Below are 14,785 nucleotides of genomic sequence, written 5' to 3'. Positions count from 1 at the left end.
AAGGCGCATCTGCCGGTGCCCTTAGAACGGCGGGGGGCGGTCTGTGGAGGCGGCGGTGTGGTGGAGTTGTCACGGTGGTCGGCGATGGGGTTTCTCCGTGTTGGTTATTTTCGTGGAGAAGGGGAAAGGAGGAGGGAGCAGGTGAGAGGAGCGGAGTGGTTGGAGATGCTGGCTTGCAGAAGGGATAAGGAGGAGGGAGCGGTTGGCGTTGTCCTGTAAGGACGTGGCTACACAGTGCTATAGCACTGTTTAGTCTTAGACAGTGCCCCACCCAAAAATGGAAAGAAACCAGTCGGACAACTCTCGCATTCCAAAAGTAGAAAAATCTTAATCCCCACATTTCCTCCTTCACCGCGGGAGCGCCACTTCGCCTAAACGTGAAATACCACACGAGCGGATACTGCTTTCTCCTTCCCCTCTCTTTCGCAAATTCAACGAAAAATAAAAAGTAGATCAAATAAGCACTAAATAAATACATCAGCCACATCCTTCTTTTTCTATAAAATACATCACTTGCCTGCTCCGTAGCTCAAATCTGGCCCCAGGAATGTAATACAAAAAGTGGAATGTAATAAATATAGTTTTTTTTAGAAAAGTGACAAAAAAATACATCGAGATGCATAAGTCTCATCTAGAAATTGGGGAAAACATACATCCAGATGCATAAGTATCATCTAGAAATTGGGGAAAAAATACATCCAGATGCATAAGTCTCATCTAGAAATTGGGGAAGAAATACATCCAGATGCATAGTCTCATTCTAGAAATTGGGGCAAAAATACATCGAGGCTTTCATCATTTCTAGAAATTGGGGAAAAATACATCGAGGCTTTCATCATTTCTAGAAAGTAGAAAAATTACATCCTAATGCACCAGATGGAACTAAAAACCACCGCCTTGATCCAGTTGTTGCAAAAAAAAATACATTCATATCTTACAACTCTTGTCTGTGATTCTTATCTTTTTTAGAGAATGTAAAAATAACAACTGTGGATGTATAAAAAAGAAAAAAAATACATCTAAATTACCAGACTATGGCCGTGAAGAAGGGGACGGAGCCGCAAAGGAAGTCGGCGTCGAGCGCCGCCTCCATCACGCGCGTGCCCGGCGGAGCTCGTGCGCACTGGGAAAGGGTGAGTCGCCGACGGGGGTAGAGAGGGCAGGGACGAGGCGGGCGAATGGCCGGAGGAGGTCGGACGCGCTGAGGCCGGGCGGGCGAGTCGCCGGCGGAGGTCGGACGCGCCGGGGCCGGGCGGGCGAGTCGCCGGCGGAGGTCGAACACGCCGGGGCCGGGCGAACGAGTCGCCGGCGCAGGTCTGGCGCGCCGGGGCCGGGCGGACGAATCGCCGGCGGTTTCCGTTGGAAGCGTAGCACAGCCGTCTGCCCACCTCACGGTCCTGACTCCTGATGCTGGAAGGAGATGAGATTTCCAGATGAAGTCACTGCCTCACGGGAGAGACGAAGACTAGTGCCTTACAGCCTGGCCACGTGCGGGAGTCTCACCCACCGCCTCAGGAAGACCGTTAGATGAGGATCGGACGGGCGCGAGTAGGGAGCACCGTCTAAGACTACACAGTGCTCTGGCATTAATTAGAATTTGGGGTCCTGTAAAGCGAGGCGAGGGGAGGAGGACCACAGTGACACAGACGCAGGGAAACGAGCACGCTGCTCTGGTGCGAAGGGGAAAGAAGAGGACTTGGTCTTCGCTCGAAGGGGTACGGGCCTAGGTGGGTGCCGAGCTGGCTTGGGGCCTGCGGTGGAGAGAGGGAAATGGGCCAGAAGGAGAGATGGGCCACCGGGATGGGGAGAGGCCTAGGTAGAAAGGATTGGGTTTTCTTAAAAGAAAAGATGAGAGAGGTTTTTAAAGGCCAGCGCTAGGGATCGGAGCCCGATATTTGCTATCCATCGGACCAGTTTGTAGCCTTAGAGCATCCCCACTCGTTTGGGCTCCCCACGCCCAAATCCGGCGAAATTTAGCGCCGGATGGATGTAGTTTTTGGCCTGGGGAGGCCCATTTTCCCAGCCGCGAGCCCATGGACGCGCACCCACCGCGTGCATAGCGACGGCGCGAGCCACCGGGAAGGGCAATCGTCGGAGTTCCCTCGACGCATTGAACCGTCGCGAAGTGGATCGGAGAGCCGGAACGACTCGTCGGGAACGGCCGAAGTGGCCTCGATGCGAGAACCGCCGTAATGGAGCACGAACTCCGGGAAGAGCAACCGGCGCTCTCTGTCGTCGAGAGACCTACATATACGGTTTTCGACGGGCGACGCCATTCATCTGTTCTCTCGTCACCATCCTCCGTCAACCATGAGCGATATCTCTTGGCCATCGGACACCGACAGCGAGGAAGCCGCCCGGATGGCGCCATTGGTGGGATCCAGCTCGCATCGTCCAGCAAGACGACGATTCCCCCCGCGCCGGCCGGCGAGGACGAGTTGGACGACGAGGAGGAGGACGAAGAGGCCGTGGAGCAGGCCGAGGAAGAGGCCGAGGAAGAGGAGGAGGAGCAGGAGCAGGAGGAGGAGCAGGAGGAGGAGGACGAAGAAGCTGATGAGGACGACGACGAGGACTCAACTTCCTCCGACGAGGAGGTGGCGAGCCGGAAGCGTCGCCGCGACGACGATGAGGCGGGGCCTTCTAAGAAGAAGAAGAAGTAGTTTAGTTTTAAAGTTTTTATATGTAATTCTTATGTTTATTCGAATTATATTCGAAATATATATATAATCTATCTATGTTGCACCAATTGAGAGTTCAAAGCTTTCGTTCGACGAGGGTTTTGCCGTAGATCGGGAAGACGAGGGTTTTGCCGTAGATCGGGAAGACGAGGGTTTTGCCGTAGATCGGAGGCCATTGTCGCCGACAAGTTGGGGCCACGCGCGCTTTCGCCGTCCGGAGTCCCCGAGCGCTCCCGGGGGCCGGGGATGTCGTGGGATCGCCGGATGGATTTAGGCCCAAATCCGGACGAAAACGAGGAACCGGGGGCGCGACTGGGCCGAATTACGCCGTCCGGATGGAAAAAACGCTCGCCGGGGGCCTGTTCGGGGGGACGAGTGGAGATGCTCTTACGATTGGAAGCAGTCTAGCCGTAAGATATCTAGCTAAGACTCCGCGGTTGCAAATAACTGAATCCCTCAAATCATGGCCCTCTCCCAGTAATCTCTCCAGTAAACTACTCCCGTTTATCACGTTTCTGCAAACGCCCCACTCCCTCGATGGTTTACTCTCCCTGGTTTCCAAAATAATATTTCTTTAGTCACGTCACTTTCCATATATGTTTTCGATATTCTCTTGGCCAGATCCATATAACCCATGATTCCATATAGTACGTCTGATGCTTCCTTTTCATTCTGTACTTATTTCCATCCCACAATAAACATGCTTCGAGCTTTACAGACCATGCTTGATAATTCAACCATTTTTTTTTTTTTGCAAGCAATGTTAGGATTTGGTTTTGCCATGAAGCCATATAGCTGAATATTGAAACACTATTTTACGATTGTTGAAGCATGACAATGATGTATCAATTTTTTAACCGAGTGTAAGTTTATGGAAGGAATATTCATGCGCCTATGTTTTTAAGAAGCATATTGCGATTATGATAGAAGCATGTCAAATGTAATACAACTGCTTGTGCATGGTATTGAGGCATTGAAAAACATTCTTTTATAATTATTGAAGAAGGAACAATGTAGTACCAAAACATTGCCATTGTTGTGTAAAGAACGAAGCACATAACTAGATACATGGAATCAATCTGTACATAAGTTCGAAACATGTCACAAGCGATACCAAAACACATGTGCTAGTAAAGCCCTGGAAGCACATACATATTAACTAGGAAACTCAATATATACAACCCTGAAGCTTGCATATATGTTACAATGGAAACATGCCATTCCGATTCTCAGGCTAATGTGAAGAAATCGATGGCCACAATGACAGGAAGCATCCAACACCCGCTATTTGTCGCCGTCTCCAAGACTTGACTCCAACAGCTACCGCAGTTTACGGGGTTGCAACAGCCGCCATGCTCATGACCAAGGTTGGCAACAAAGGCGGCGCTGCGATGTTGACACCGGACGGTCATGGAATTTCCGGTTTGTCGCAGAGTGTACTTCTAGTACAAATCACCAACCGTGTAGATCTCAATGTTGCACACTTCCATGACCTTACTGCAAAACAAGATAGTACAAAATTAAAAGTAGGATTTTGCTTGAGAACATCAAAGAACCTATAAACGTACCTTTCCTCACATAGGTGTATAATAAATTTGTAGAAACAGGGTACCATGAAGCATGAATACAGTTCTGGTACAGTACATTTAACACTAAATGGAAGCATACAAAATAGATTCCCATACATGATGTTTGATAATGTTAATATACAGATCTCTAACAGCTAGCAGATGCATGATATGATCACATATATACATGGACAGGTGGATTCGACGCCCAGTAGAAAAGATGAATAAAACATGAACACATTGGGACCAAGTCTATTACCTTGTTGTCAACTGAAGGATTGGAAAGGCTCTCGTGAGTGTAGGAATCAGCCAATGAACCGATGTTTCGGAGGAATATAGACACCAGAACTTCACGTACGCATACTCCTGCCGGCCGCCGGTCAGTATTGCCCGGCCGATGTCTCCTCCCGTGCGAGCGACATCTGTGCAGATGCGGGAGGTCGCTAGGCAGAGGAGCTGGGGTAGCAGTCGGCGCGCGGCCGTATGAGGAACCAGTGCAGGTCGGGGCGTCGGAGGAAGCGCGACTACGGCGACGACTCCTCGCGCGGGAGCGACATTCGTGCAGGCGCGGGCAGAGTAGCCAAGGTAACAAAACGAGAGCGGACGGCTTGAGGAAGCAGAGCAAGTCGCGGTATAGGGGGAAGCAGGAGAAGACGGTGGTGGCGTCGTGGTGGAGGAAGTTTGGCAGATTGGCTCCGGCGGAGGAATCCGTCCCCGTTGCTGGTAAGAATTGCAGAAAGAATCGCTGGTAGGAAGAAGGGGGCGGCGAGGTTTGGGAGAGGAGAATTTAGGGGAGGGGAGCGTTTTTACCGGCGAATAAGCAACAACAAAACTAAATGCGAAAAATCGAGGCAAGCTGAAGCGTTCGATTGGCATATCAATCGACGGCATCGCTGTGGTCCGACGTTTGGCTTCCAATCGGACCCCGAAAGATTTAATAAAACCATATGAGAGGGAAGACATAAATAGTTTTTTATTTAAAATAATTTTATTTTTATAAAATCATGTGTATGATATGATGTATATGCCATGATGATGCACAACAGAAAAGGCATAGAAAAAATCTAATAGGGGTATTTTTCTGGGTCGCTACAATCGACATAACTAACAAGGAACCTCGCCCCGAGGTTCCACGTCCTGGTACGGGGGAGAGAGGTGGGACTATCGGGTCTTCAGGCGACGTGTTGATCTCCTGGACACCACTAACAAGAATTTCTTGCTCCATGCTGATCGGCGACACCACTAACAAGAAGTCGTTGCTCCGTTGTTGATGATGCGCTTCCGTCGGGATCCTCCAAAGAACGGTCCTATTAGGTTAAAGGCAAAGATCGTCCAACCCATGTAGATACCTAAGACTTAGAGAACTCGGATAATAGAGAAGACTCAAAACTCGCAAAGGTAAGAGGAGAAAGAATATAGATAAGGAGAAAATAGAGCTAATCAGATCTATCCAACGAATTTTAGAAAATAGGTTTTGACACTAAACTCAACGACCGTTGGAAAGGTTATCCTAAAGACTGGACTAGTGGGGTACCGTCAACCTGATGCTCTGATACCAACTTGTGACGCCCCAAAACCGGTAGCGTGAGGATCCCAGCGAATCCGCCGAAATCCGCACGATATCGATTTTAGGAGACGCACCACCAAGCGTCTCGTACACGCCGAAGCATGCACGCGATGCGGGTGGAATCAATCACGAGAGGTAACATTACAACAAGATTACAATAGAGCCCACAAGAAACAGATATATTACAACAACGACTCCAACGAGTCAAGATACAAATATACAATACAAAGATCCAAATCATACAGTAAGATCAAATGCGTCCGAGTACGGACAAGATACAAATTGGACTAAGAGTCCCGAAGATAACCAATGGCGTCCATAACCCCGCCCAGTGCCAAGCCGGAAGGGTAACCTTGCTAGCGTCGTCTTCATCGAACATATCTTCATACCTGCCCGGTTATATCCCGTAGAAGCAGCAATAAGTACGGGTCCGTACTTAACAAGACTTCAAGACGTATAAGCATTCGTCAACCAGTCGTCCTTTGTACACTAGTAGGAAAAGCCTCATCAGTGGCGCACGAAAATTTGATTCTGTGGCGCATGGGAGGTGCGCCACAGAAACGTCGCCACAAAAATAAGCTTTCTGTGGCGCATCTGGCCGTGCGCCACAGAATTAAGGTTTTTGTGGCGCACTTGGGCCGGTGCTCCACAGAAATAAGTAGTTCTGTGGCGCATGTGATATAGCTGCGCCACAGAAATAGGTGCGCCTACGTAATTATTTTTTGGTGCGCCACGTAACTATCTACAGGTATACTCGATTTTGTGCTCCCCGGTGTGTTATACAGGTTTTATACTGGTTTTATACACCGTATACAGGTTATATACTGATATAATATAGACAGATATAATATGGACATATATAATCATCACATCATCATCACATTACTTAGAGCCCGATCGAGTTATACATATAGCCCCATACAACTCATAATCCATGCAAATTAAGAAAGTTCTCATCATCTCTAGATACAAACGAAGTGACACCGGCCGCCGCCTACACTAGGATGAAATAGAGTACCGCCGCGACGATGGTGAGCAAGAGCGAGAGCACAAGGAAGGTCTTCATCTTTCTCTTGTTCGCTTGGTGCGCCCTCCACTTGGCAACCGCCTCGTGTCTAGTCGGGTACCCTTTGTAGCAAGCTTGCCGCTGAACTTGTGCACTGTTTCTTGCACTCCTCCCACTCCTCGTACACTCCTCGGAACCCGCCCTCGAACACGACGTAGTACGTCATCTCTATGGACACAAGGCATATTAGTATATAACGCAATGGAAAGAGTTAGAGGGTTCACATGCATACATATTCACAAGAATTAAAGCAAGGAAATAATAATAAACCTAAAAGAAATATAGCATCGGTATCACATAAGTAATATGGTTCAACGATAACGACTACAATAGAAATTGAAGTCCAACAACGACGACCACCGTTTCGAGCAAATTAAGCAAGTTTAGTTTACAACACGGTACAAATTGTCTATCGATTCAAAGTAATGCTAGGCACACCGGCCTCGGTCAACGAGACGTCTTCTTGAGCGGCTCCGGGAACGGCTTGTACAAGTCCTTCGTCGTCCACGTCCTTCCATCACCCTGCCTATGTAGGCGTTCTTCGATATCCCTCTTAGGCAACGCTCTGGCTGCGTGTAAGAGCCCCGATCCGTTGGATACATCTTGTAAGATAATTTCCGAGAGCTTTACTTGGATGCGATGGAAGTCTTCTCTAAGATCATCATCACTCGATTTCCCCGACATTTTAATGGGGTCTCGCTTACTAGGTGGCAGAGACATCATCTCTGCATCCTCGACAAACCCTTTAAGGTGATGGAGGACATAGAAGGCCTCCTTAATGCTGCCAGCTGGCTGCTTGATACAAGGGAAGTTGATCACGTGCTTGTGTTATCACCAGATTTTGGACAAATCCAGAGGTGGGCCGTAAGAGAGATAGGCTTAGGAGACTACACGTGGAAGATCTCTGAAGCGGCCTTGCGTGGAGAATTTGGGCTAGATTGCCCGTGTATCTTTAATTATAGTAGATTATATCTTAGATCGAAAGTTAGAGTTTGTATCGTGCACGGTGGGATATTCCCACGTTAGAAAGTCCGCTGGACTATAAATATGTATCTAGGGTTTATGGAAAAAACAACAACACAACGTTCACCCCAAAACAAACCAATCTCGGCGCATCGCCAACTCCTTCGTCTCGAGGGTTTCAATCAGGTAAGCGACATGCTGCCTAGATCGCATCTTGCGATCTAGGCAAGCACGAGCTCCACGTTGTTCATGCGTTGCCCGCATCGAAGCGTCTTTGATGGCGGGCAACGTAGTTATCATAGATGTGTTAGGGTTAGCATAGTTCTTCGTATAATATGCTTACGTAGTGCAACCCTTGCATGTCTAGCCGCCCTCACGCCTATCTCGGTGTGGGGCGGCACCCTGCTTGTTCATCATCTAGTAGATCTGATCCGTTACGATTGCTCCTTGTTATGCAAGGATTAGTTTAATATCTCGCAATAGTTAGGCCTTACAAAGGGGGAGGATCCAGCGGCACGTAGGGTGGCGTTCGCAAGTCCTAAACAGGATGTTCCGAGGATCAACGTCATGTTGGTTTTTGGCCTTGTTTAGGATCGGCTTATGAGCACCGTACGTGGCCGTGAGGCCCAACCTGGAGTAGGATGATCCGATTATGCGGTGAAAACCCTAAATCATCGTAGATCTCATTAGCTTTATCTTGATCAAGCAGGATCACCAAGTATTCGTGCACCCCGTACGAATCATGGGTGGATCGGCTCTTTGAGCCGATTCACGAGATAACTCGAGAGCCGATCGAGGCTCGTATTTAATGTTTACGTGTATGCCATGCAGGAACTAAGCGAGGCATCCCCATCACCTTCCCGACCAGGTATAGGTCGGTGGCACGCCCTTGCACTTCGCATCGCCGCGTGTGACCGGAAGAGCATTGCGGGCCGTCGCTCGGAGGGGTCTCAGCCAGCCGCGACTCTAGGCTCTTCCCGCTCTACTAGTGCCGATAGCCCCGCCGCCCGCCGGTGGGTTTTGGCAGATCAACACATTCTCGGCACGCCCGTGGGACAATCGTCTACATCAACCACATCGCCATCTACATCCGAGATGGCGGCGGACGGCACGCCGAGCCACCTACGAGGAGCTACCTGCCGAGCTCAAGAAGAAATATGACGAGATCAAGGTCACCCTCGAAGCCGACCTCATCGGCTCTTTTCAGAGAACCCGTACCCATGGCATCAGATGGAAGGGATTCTCACCGCAAGGTGCACTCGATGGGATAGATCTCTCTGCCCCGTCGGAGGAACGCACCAGGGGCCTACGGCAGGAGATCAACTACTTGGTGGCTCACTCGCTACACCGCCACTCTGAAAACTTGGTCAACGTGTTGGAGCGTCTCGCTCTGCGCGTGATCCAGGAGATCATGAGCCACCAGTACTCGCCGTCAGGACCAGCTCTCGGGACGCATCAAGGAGAGTTGCCACTCCAGTCCCGTCCACCGCTGCCATATGCGTTGGCAGCACCACCCGAGTGCCGGCTACACCGGCATTCGTCGTCTACAAGATTGGTGGTGATCCTAGTGACTACCAGTTCTTGACCGAGGCGCCTAAGGAGATCCCTCAAGGATACGCGTGCACGTATGTGCCAGATTGTGGCAACTGGGCACTCTCAAACCAGGCCACAACGTCAGGGACTCCGGCGCAAACAGGAGGAACGTCAGCAACAGAGCTTGAGAAGCAGACGTGGCTAACTAAGTACGCCACCCCGACGAAACTCCAGAGCCCAGCTCCTGCAGTTGGCTCAGAGCTGGAAAAGCAAACATGGCTGGCTAAGTACGCCACCCCGGCGAATCTTCAGAGTGCAACTTCTGCAGCCAGCACAGCGGATCAGATCAGTACCATACTAAGAGACCAGTTCGGCATGGTACCGAAAAGAAGGGCAGTCGGCTATTCCAAGCCGTACCCCGACGAGTACGAGATGATCCCGCTGCCACCTAAATATCGGCTCCCTGACTTCTCCAAATTCAGTGGATCGGATGGCTCCAGCTCCATCGAGCACATCGGCCGATATTTGGCGCAACTAGGACCGGCTTCGGTGTCGGATCAGCTACGTGTGAGGCTCTTTTCATAGTCCCTCACGGGATCGGCTTTTGGATGGTATACCTCTTTGCCAGACAAACTCCATCCGAGTCTTGGAAGCAATTGGAAGAACAGTTCCATATGCAATACCATTCGAAGCTTCCGAGTCTAGCATTGCCGATCTAGCACAACTACGTCGAAGCGCGGAGAAACGGTGACGAGTACATCCAGCGCTTCGGGAATCTTAGGAACCGATGTTATTCGGTTCGTATAACCGAAAAGGAAGCGAGTCGAGTTGGCAGTAGCTGGCCTTGCAACACAGCTCAAGGACATGGCCTCCCAAGCGGATTATCCCTCGCCGGCGCACATGGTTCGAAACTATCGACATATGAACAGGCGCCACCCGGACCTGTACCAAGACAAGTTCAAACGTGCGGTAGTCATGGTCGATACGGAGGAAGGTGAAGTGCCTGCGGGAGACCAAGAAGTAGCAGTGGCTGAGTGGACTCGGGGAGGAACCCCCGTGTCCCGCAAATGGGTAAAGCCACCGGGGCCGCCTGGGGATTTGATTTTGACGTGACCAAGACCGAACAAATCTTCGACCTCCTGCTCAAGGAGAAACAGTTGACGATTCCCGAAGGTCTCAAGTTCCCTACGGCGCAAGAGCTAAACGGAAAGCCGTACCGCAAATTCCACAACTCGCTTTCCCATGCCACCAACGACCGCAGGGTGTGGCGTCGGCACATCCAAGCGGCGATAGAGAAGGGGCGTTTGATTTTCAACCAGCACGCCATGAAGGTAGACACCCAGCCCTTCCCCGCCGTTAACATGGTAGAAGTCATCTACCCCGAGGGTTGCCAGCCGGGTCCCATGTTCGAGCATCAACATGGTAGGACCCGGGAACCACTCGGCAAAGATGGAGATGAGGGCAGCTGCTCTCATAGCAAGGACACGAGAGGAGGCCGCTCCACGCGATCGGCTCCATCATGATGGCAAGCGCTACGTCACGAGAGGAGAAGTGAAGAACATAAGATATCAACGATCTCTCTCTGATCACCTCCTCAACAAATATGTGAGTCAGTATGACCAACGCCGACGGTCCAACCATGATGATGAAGGAGATCGTCTGGCTAGAGAAGCCAGAAGACATCGTCGGCAGGATCGCGATGAGGAGGAGCACGAGCGCCGTGCCACGGACACATCAAGGGAGCAAGATGACAACGCCAGACACTGGGACTGCCCTTTCTTCGGTACATCTGCTGGGATTCAGGAATGAGCCGATTGCCCACAATCGGCAATCGCCCAGAATGCAACAAGAAGAAGAAGGAGGCAGCCAACGTGTCTGTGTTCGAGCGCTTAGGGCCTCTCCCGCCACAAAGCAAAAGCGCTGAGTCAACTCGTTGGGCAGATCTTGAGGATTCCGAAGACGAGGGACCGAAGAAGAAGAAGACAGTACCACCGTCCAAGGTGGTGCCTCGACGGACTCAGCCGTTCACAGAAACGCAGGGTTCAGCGGTTGCGCGGCCTGGAGGAAGCCGAAAGGTTATACCTGCAAACGCTAAGAAAGGCACGGCCTGATCTGGCTGCAAAGGTTCAGCGAGCCCTGAACGAAGAGGGTCGTCCACGGAAAATGGAGTGGCGCCCCAAGCAAAGGAGAGCCGATGATGAAACATTGGCTGGCACAAACATGGTGCTCGTCTTGCCGACAGAGCTTAGTGCTCCACGATTATACGATGCACTCAAGGTGGACGACAGCAGGCGCATCAAGTCAGAGGTTGGGTTGGTTTTATCCAGCCTGACCGAGTAGCAAGATTAAACCAATGAGCAAACCCGGCGAGGCTGATCCTTGTGATCGGCCCCAAAAAATTTATGGAGGGACATTACAAAACCTTCATCGAACAAGCAATGTGGAGGCCGATCCCAGCAATCGGCCAAAGTTATCTTCTGCACATATTCTGTGTGTGTTCAACAATGATCTACTGGGCAGCGGCCACGTCGGCAGATGAAAGTCAGCATGAATCTTTGCGAAGCCGACGTGCAAGTGCAGTGCCCTGACTAACCATAAAAGCCGGTATCTGCAGTCATTTGGCAGATTCGGCTCGGGGGGCATATGGTCAGATGAACATATGTGCAGATAAACATTGTGCAAACATGCGTGCAGTGGAATATTGGGGGCCGATTCTGAAAAATCGGCCAAAATAAAAAAAAAAGTTTAAAGTTTAGCCGATGCAGATACGTGGCCATCGACTCAAGAGGTACAGCTGTTATGAGCAGAAGGGGTCAACGAAGCAGGAAGTGAGTCACGAAGAGAGATTTTAATGGAAGAGCTCCTCAGTTGAGTGGCTTGATGAAGAAGCTCGGGGGGCAGCTCACCCTGAAGGTTCTCTGCTTTGGAGAGCCGATTTTGTTGAAATCGGCTAACTCTGCGTAGACGGCACATTCGGCTGATCCATTACCGTTCTCGCCTCGACTGAGACTCGGGGGGGGCAGCTGGCTGGTGACTGTTCTGTTTTGGAAAGCCGATTGGAATCGCATCGACTGGCCCTGCATTGTGATCTCCTCTGAATCGGGGTAGGAGGCCGTCAGTTTTTACAAGTTTGGACCGTCTTGTCGCTGCAAGAGGAAGAAAGGGACTCGATTCTCAAAATAGCCGATGAATAGTCATCGGCTAAGGGATTGTGAAAATTGTGGTCAGATAACCACATCGCAGCCTGAAATTGAGAAGTTCTTGGCCTACGAGCTTATCGACATGAGGGTCCGGCTTCATGGGCGTCCAAAAGAAAAAAAATCCGATACATTGCTATCGGTCTTGACAAGACAGGCGGAAGGAATGAAATTGGGGCAATTGAAGGATGAATCAAAAGAACAATTTCATTAATTCAGAGGAGCGGCTTTACAGGGAAGAGCCGATGGCTCTCAAAAGAGGGATCTAGTGCCTAGCGCACTACTACTACTAGTCCTGTTCTACTAGTCGTCGCTGTCCTCATCGTCACCGCCGTCGATGTCGTCGGCGCTGCTCCCAGGGAGCTCCTCGTCGCTGCTACCCCAGCCCGTGGCCGGAGCCTCTTCCTCCTCGTCATCATCATCGTCCTCGCTGTCCGCCCAGGAGCGGAAGCGCTTGGTTGGCGGGTACCCGGCGGAAGAGGAAGATTCATCTTCCTCCTCCTCTTCTTCTTCTTCGTCGTCATCTTCATCCTCGCTGTCCGCCCACATGCGGGAGCGCTTCTTCGGCGGGAGCTTGGCGGAGGGGAAGGTCTTGGCCTTCGCTACTTCTCCTTCTTTCTTCTTATTATCGGAGGAGAGGGGGTTGACCTCGGAATGAGGCTTGTCCTCGTTTTTCTTCGGCGAGAATGGGGGGAAGAGGTTTGAGAAGGAGGAGGAAGAGGAAGACATAGCTGGGGGAGAAGAGGGTTTTTTGGCTGCCGATGGCTGGAACAGAGGAAGGGGATGAAGAAAGCTAATCGATCGGCACGGTTAAATAATGAGAAACCTGGTGGGAATTACTGCCATCACAGTTTCCGAAGGGGTAATGTCAGAGCTGTCAAATTTTGCAGAGAAGCTGAGAGGACAGGGCATAATGATGACGGAGGCTGCAAATGGCTCTGTTCTGCCACGACATGACCCTTCGAAAGGAAAATATAATGATTTTGGAAAAATTATTTCCAAAACCAGGGGGGCATGTGTTATCACCAGATTTTGGACAAATCCAGAGGTGGGCCGTAAGAGAGATAGGCTTAGGAGACTACACGTGGAAGATCTCTGAAGCGGCCTTGCGTGGAGAATTTGGGCTAGATTGCCCGTGTATCTTTAATTATAGTAGATTATATCTTAGATCGAAAGTTAGAGTTTGTATCGTGCACGGTGGGATATTCCCACGTTAGAAAGTCCGCTGGACTATAAATATGTATCTAGGGTTTATGGAATAAACAACAACACAACGTTCACCCCAAAACAAACCAATCTCGGCGCATCGCCAACTCCTTCGTCTCGAGGGTTTCAATCGAGAAGCGACATGCTGCCTAGATCGCATCTTGCGATCTAGGCAGCACGAGCTCCACGTTGTTCATGCGTTGCCCGTACTGAAGCGTCTTTGATGGCGGGCAACATAGTTATCATAGATGTGTTAGGGTTAGCATAGTTCTTCGTATAATATGCTTACGTAGTGCAACCCTTGCATGTCTAGCCGCCCTCACGCCTATCTCAGGTGTGGGGGCGGCACCCTGCTTGTTCATCATCTAGTAGATCTGATCCGTTACGATTGCTCCTTGTTATGCAAGGATTAGTTTAATATCTGCAATAGTTAGGCCTTACAAAGGGGGGGAGGATCCAGCGGCACGTAGGGTGGCGTTCGCAAGTCCTAAACAGGATGTTCCGAGGATCAACGTCATGTTGGTTTTTTGGCCTTGTTTAGGATCGGCTTATGAGCACCGTACGTGGCCGTGAGGCCCAACCTGGAGTAGGATGATCCGATTATGCGGTGAAAACCCTAAATCGTCGTAGATCTCATTAGCTTTATCTTGATCAAGCAGGATCACCAAGTATTCGTGCACCCCGTACGAATCATGGGTGGATCGGCTCTTTGAGCCGATTCACGAGATAACCCGAGAGCCGATCGAGGCTCGTATTTAATGTTTACGTGTATGCCATGCGGGAACTAAGCGAGGCATCCCCATCACCTTCCGACCGGGTATAGGTCAGGTGGCACGCCCTTGCACTTCGCATCGCCGCGTGTGACCAGAAGAGCATTGCGGGCCGTCGCTCGGAGGGGTCTCAGCCAGCCGCAGCTCTAGGCTCTTCCCGGCTCTACTAGTGCTGACAGCCGCTGCCCGCCGGTGGGTTTTGGCAGTCAACAGCTTGAACCCGATCTTTTAGTGTCC

General features: G+C 50.6%; 1 pseudogene; it reads left to right on the top strand.

The window, feature by feature from the left end:
- Window positions 1–1,034: 1,034 nt before the first annotated feature.
- LOC124664811 overlaps window positions 1,035–14,785 on the top strand; it is a 15,323-nt pseudogene continuing 1,572 nt past the window's right edge.

Source organism: Lolium rigidum, chromosome 6, assembly GCF_022539505.1.
Source record: "Lolium rigidum isolate FL_2022 chromosome 6, APGP_CSIRO_Lrig_0.1, whole genome shotgun sequence".
Taxonomy (NCBI): domain Eukaryota; kingdom Viridiplantae; phylum Streptophyta; class Magnoliopsida; order Poales; family Poaceae; genus Lolium; species Lolium rigidum.
This window is presented reverse-complemented; position numbering and strand designations above follow the sequence as displayed.